This window comes from Ptychodera flava, unplaced genomic scaffold (assembly GCF_041260155.1).
Source record: "Ptychodera flava strain L36383 unplaced genomic scaffold, AS_Pfla_20210202 Scaffold_28__1_contigs__length_4768798_pilon, whole genome shotgun sequence".
NCBI classification, from domain to species: Eukaryota; Metazoa; Hemichordata; class Enteropneusta; family Ptychoderidae; genus Ptychodera; species Ptychodera flava.
This window is the reverse complement of record NW_027248350.1, coordinates 4,406,631-4,412,825: the sequence shown is the minus strand read 5'-3', so window position 1 is coordinate 4,412,825 and position 6,195 is coordinate 4,406,631. Positions and strand designations below refer to the sequence as shown.

Here is a 6,195-nt window from a genome sequence, read left to right as displayed (position 1 = left end):
CCGCTAACATAATTAGACTTTCTCGTTTTGAAGTTTTACTCATTGTTCTTGTTACAGTGTACATGAATTTCGATTATAAAATACGAACGGTTTCACTTGAAAACATTTTGTAGCGTCATTTGTGAGTGAGGCTGATGTAACTTTTTGAGTGTACCAGCTGAGGGGCGAATAACTTTATTGGTTAAGTAATATCCATCCGCCGACCTAAAGTATTTACTTGTTTCGACGAAGTTACCAACGTGTTAAATTTGCGAACACATGTAATAAAGACAGAACTCCATTAACTTGCCTTGACGTTTGTATGGTGCGGAAGTTATATTCACTCGTGATGCGGTGTATCCTTACTGTATTTTGACTCACTTCGCTCATGAAAATACGGCCGCAGGATACACCGCATCACTCGTGAAAATAACTTCCGTACCATACAAACGTCAAGGCAAGGTCATGGAGTTCTATCATATTACTACATGAGCCCAAATGGCACTGGAACTCCAATCGCCGAATTCATTAGACTTTCATCAGATTCTCAGAAATTGGACCATACTGTGGACACTCATGGAACAGTCAGCATATATTTCTCATCTTTCACCTTTGGTTGAAAGTACTTTTCGAAACTATACCGCTCATCGCCCCTGTCAGTTTGCAATTATTTTCCGAGCATTTACCAAACATGTCTTCATCTTGTGAGTTCTCTAACTGGTACCCTTGTAGCATGGGTATACAGGAAATGAAAATAGGTAACGACTGAAATCACACTATAGTCAGTGTTACTGGCTACTAAATTTAAAATTATTTCCACATTTCTATTTGTCTTAGTACTTCAACTTTGAAATTCCCGAGGGTGTTGATGCAGTGCAAGTCCGAGGATATTCTACTGATAAAATATGTGCAACAATCTCAGTTCAAGAAGCGACGGTAAGAAATGAGTATGACTTGAGGGATTTTTAATACAAACATGTTCTTCAATATGTACTCAAATTATGAATTGTTTATGACCGAATAATTCTTCTCCCATCAGATTTTGGAGTTCTTTTTAGTTTTGATCATGCCATGATAAATGCTGTACTACAAATAATTTGATGATACATACAGACACCACCCACACACATGTTTATAATTCAAGATCACATAGAATATAGTTTGCAATACCACAATAAAGCCAAAGAAACACTTTTTAAAGGTAAATTAGTGTTAATTTAGTTACTTAGTAGACAAGCTGTGGCTACATTTATTGGGTGGTTGTGTTCTACTGATAACTTTCAAAGTGTGAGGATGCATTTGTTGTCACTTTTTAACGCTTAACTCATTCTTGCAAACAAAAAAACAAACAAACAAACAAACAAATACACATAAATATATGTGTTTCTCCGTCTCCATTTCTATTCTCTTTGATATCGTTAGTGCCCAGTGTTTGACTTGCTGCGAAATGTAAAGTTCATTGGAAAGTACCAGACATTGACAACCCAGTCATCCATATATGTCCAGGTCAGTTTCAATTCTTCGATATACATGCATGTTTGAAGTTGCTTATATTTCCAACACATAAAAGTAGATGGAAAGGTCTAAAGGTCGCTTAGTATCATAGTATGGTGCCATGAATTATTTCCCATGCAAGTCTTTTGCATATGCCATCGTGAGGTTATCAGATACCTTTGCTGATATTACATATAATGTAATTTACCTTATGCAATGTAAAGAATTCCACCCCATTGTCAAACACTCTCAAAACGTTAGATAGGATATACTGTGTTAGCAGAAAGTCTTAAATATGGTTTTGCCATTAGGAAGGTGAAAGGTTGTTTAAAAAAAATAGACACTTTTGATTTAAAGGGTGACGTGTGGATATGAAATACAGGCATCTCAATTTGTTAAAAAAATTATGGTGAGAAGAATAGGATATTGGTATGTCGACATCACTTATGAAGACATATGTTAATTCCTTTCACCTGAAAACTTGACCATTTGATTTTTCAAAATGTCAGACTACTTTCTGTAACCCTCTGACGTATGTTCGTATCGGTAATGATGTGGCTTTTCTCTTTGCTATCAATAAAAGCCGATATACGGTCATTGCTAGCAGATAGATATCTCCAATTCTCAGATACCTAACAGGTTTGAACCTGTTCCGACTGCTTTGAACCTATCAGTGATGTTAAAACTATTTGCTCTGTACTTACGTCCACACTTTGTAACTCCATAATCACTATACTCTGTCTGTCTGATAACATACTCTGTCAGGAGTACCGCGCAGTACATAGTGAAATTGGACAATAACACATGTACATTCCCATCTGACTGAAAAGTTAGCCTATTACCTTAATTGTGGATTCATGTTGGTACCTGATATTCTTGCAGGTGATGTAATTACTAGTGTCTACTGCATAATTGTTCTCGCTTGCCAACAACTGTCTCTAGAAGTTTCGTAAAAGCATGAGAACACTGAAATATTCAGTCGTTTAAAAGTCTCAGCAAACTCCGAACCAACCACAACTAGAGGTGCACTGTAGGTTACCGTGGCAAACTTAAATAAATCGAGTACCAACCACAGCTGACACAGTATCCTTCTTAACGTGATACAAAATGACACTTTAGCCTTATATTAAAGGGGGGAATTATCAAGTTACATAATAACAAGGAGTGTTATTATCCTGTCCGGGAGCCACATGGGCAGTCTTTTCCCCATATATGCTATTAATAAATTCCTCATTAAAATATTATTCGTCCCAACAACATTTGTTGGAGAACAAATGTTCAACATCGCGCCTTCAGTCATCCCTGGGTTTGAGTTTGTGAACACTCATACATAACTGAATCTTTAGTCTTAAGAAATCGTTCAGTCTTATGTATGGCCAATTACGCATATTAGGGCCATGTTGACATTCATTTGATTCCTCAGGCGTGGCGTGGTCCATGATTTCCTTTTTGAAAATGTGCATAGAACGAACTAAAAAACTGCCTTTTGTGGTTACATAAATAAGAAGATCTGTAAGCAGCTTCTGAAACCGCTGGTATAAAAGGGAGTCACCATTTTGGGGTGTAAATATGCAGTTTGAGTGGCTTTCCCTGTTTATTATTGGTAGAATAATATATTTCACACCAGTGAAACCGTGTGTTGTATGGTGCTAATGGAGCCTACAGAGTTTATTGTAGACCACGGATGAAGACTATGTAGTCATGGGGCTAATAGACTAATCGAAATGGCCCTCGCTGACCCAAACAATTGAAACTTACTTAAAGCAGTTAAGTATCTGAGATTAGAATATCTCCTTTTACTGTTGCTGCTAAGATTGTACCGGTCATACAGTGTCTATTTTTTGCCAGAAACGTGACTTTCAAGACTTTTTCATTGTAATAGTGGTACATCCAATCGATACCGAATGTCTGCCACAAGGAGATGAAGGTACACATTTCATGAATTCAGTGATTTCCAAGATTACTACACACAGCACACCGTTCGATCATCAGAGAGCATTGACAAAATAAGAAACACATGAAGCACATATAATTCCAATTTTAAAATTAGTTTTTGTTTCTATTTGACACAATCATAAAGTCATTATTCAAACGTTCCTAGGCAAGTGTGGAATTGTAAGGGTACATTTGTGCTGTCTCTTAACGAAAACTTTGGACTGTACTCGTAATCCTATGTCAAGGATGACTGTCGGAATGTTGAAGTCGTAAATTGTTCTGAGTCCAAATGTTTACAAAAACCCCACATGTAGAATAAATTGGTAGTCTACTTATGTCGATTCACAAAAATTGTTCCGGATAAAATGGTATTGTCGAAATTTAAAAGATAGCTAAACAATTATTTTGCATTACTTTATGACGTCTTTGCGTTTATCGAAGTTTGCTGGCTGAAAATTTATTTAATTCTCGTATGTCCACGTTTCTATCTGTGTAAAATTTGAACGTTCTCAGACATTTTCGGCACCCTGACGAAAACACTCAAGATGCATGTGTCCAGTCCCTTTGACTCTTGTTTTGTTCATGGAGAAATTATTAAATTAAACAGGTCATAGTCAGCTAGAGGAACTGTATACTACTTGAATTGTACAGTAACATAGATAAGTTGCATATGTGGGTACGTTACAGATACTGCATGTTACAGCAACTGTAAAGGCCCGGGCATGGCAATAACAAACTAATTTATAGAACTGATGAATACGTGGGTAAAGAAGAAAACATTACATGTTTGTCAATACTCCTCCTTCAATATTGTACGTACTAATCATTATGACCATGATCATCATGATCGATATCATCATACCATTTGTCATCGTTATTATCTTGATCTGCAGTAGACGTAACATCGTGTTTAGCATTTATCTCCAATACATGGAAAACGTGATTATTTCCTTTTCACGTTCGTCTGTCATTTAGGCAGGACTTGATGACAAGTATCTCTATAACATTAATTATAGTCTTTTGTCTTAATTTTCAATTACATGGAGATCTGTCAAGTCTTGGATCTGGAATTGATAGAAGTAAAAATGTGACGATTCAAATCATACCAGCAGCACCAAGTAAGTGACAGTTCTCAATTAAAGGTGGTAACATAACGTTTGTAGCATTATGCAATGAAATCCGTTTCATGTCAGAGAATATGACCATCTGTATTTACAAACAAATGCTTTTAACACTGTTATTAGACCATTCTCCCTCTTGACCAGTTGAAATTAGTCCAGTATAGTCTAGAGCATTCTGGAAGGTCGTGTTTACTATAGGTGAAATACTTTTAGAATCATAATTAACATATCAATGGAAAGTCCAGATTGTTCTAGTGGTCTCTGGAGAGCTTCTTTTCGCTATTAATAATTGACGGTACTGTAGACTAGTCATAGTTTGAGATTTTCACTTCAGTGTTGACTTCAAGACTTTCATGTTGGATTTCGCGTTGTGAACCCTGCACGGTCGGACCTTCATCAAGCCTGTCGCCAAAGAGGGACTCACCTTCCTAATCATCAGCATCTGTCTGGACTCAACTCCCAGAGAATGCAATTTGGAATTTTATACTGTACCAGCTTAGCTAAGTATAGTACTCTTTGGATTATTTTGTATATCCCCGAGACTTAGTTCCAGAGGGCATGAAATGTCACATTGAAACTATTGTTTTTTTTAGGGAGTTCTTGGACATTTCTTTCTTGCCGAAATCTGGACGTCATTCTAGGGGCCCATGCTCGATTGCATCAAATTACCCACAATGATTGCGGTCGGTAGAGGGTGCTTAGACTATGCTTTACTAGACTACTGGCCTCGGGAGTATAGCCAGACATGTGGCAGGGCTTATAATGAGGAAGCATGCTTTTGCCAGAAATATAGTTTACTTCTAACTGTTACAAAATATCTAATTATGTGTCACCGACAACTCGAAATGAAAAGCCTTTGATTGTATTACCATCTGGCACAGTCCCATACCTTTGATAATACCTCACCCAGGTTACATAATAGTCTTCCTTGTCCTGAAGAGTCCACTGCAGTAGTTATTGTGAGCTACAACACTGTTGCTGTGATTATTGAGAACAGGAAGTTTATCGTAAAGATAATGCAGAATATTTCGAGTAATAGACCAATAAAAGTATTTTGAAAGAGAGGTAGAAAGAGTGTCTGCCATTTTAGTACACGTGCAGAAGTCAGCAGAGCTCCCGAAAGATTGAGTCCGCCATTTTCTTACTGTAAGTTGGCATGGACCAGATGATTGTGGGATGTAGTGACAATTCCCACAATTGCTTCCAGTTATCAATATAACATGGTGTGAATAGCTACACAAATGTTGATAGCATGACTAGAATGTCAGACAGTGGTAATTTCCCTCCATGAGTGTGGAGGGCATATCAGAGAAGAGCATGAAGCAGTCGACATCTGGAGTCGAAATTGCAGTAAGCGCGACTGCGACTCTAACACTGCATTTGGATTTTAGAATGCAGTCCATTATCACGGATGTGTAAGGACCAGTTGAAATAAATTAATGCAGAACAGGAAAAATAAGGCAAGCCCGAAGAAAAACAATGAATGAATAATTTTTCTTTCTAACGGAACAGCATTCACCGATCACAGACTGTCAGCAATTTCCCCTGTCGACGTCGTATCATATATGATCACAATAGAAAGGTATAAGAGGTCCATAAGTTCACTTAATGTATGATTTTGGACTTGTACATCAAGAGCAAAGCCAAGGAAGCCCTAATATTTACG

At 37.3% G+C, this 6,195-nt stretch overlaps 1 long non-coding RNA gene across 1 annotated transcript; it reads left to right on the top strand.

The window, feature by feature from the left end:
• The first annotated feature begins 824 nt into the window (after positions 1–824).
• LOC139127042 (uncharacterized) lies at positions 825–3,400 on the top strand. Its single transcript, XR_011550904.1, has 3 exons — positions 825–915; positions 1,402–1,485; positions 3,322–3,400. It is a non-coding gene; the product is annotated as an uncharacterized lncRNA (long non-coding RNA).
• The last annotated feature ends 2,795 nt before the right edge of the window (positions 3,401–6,195 follow it).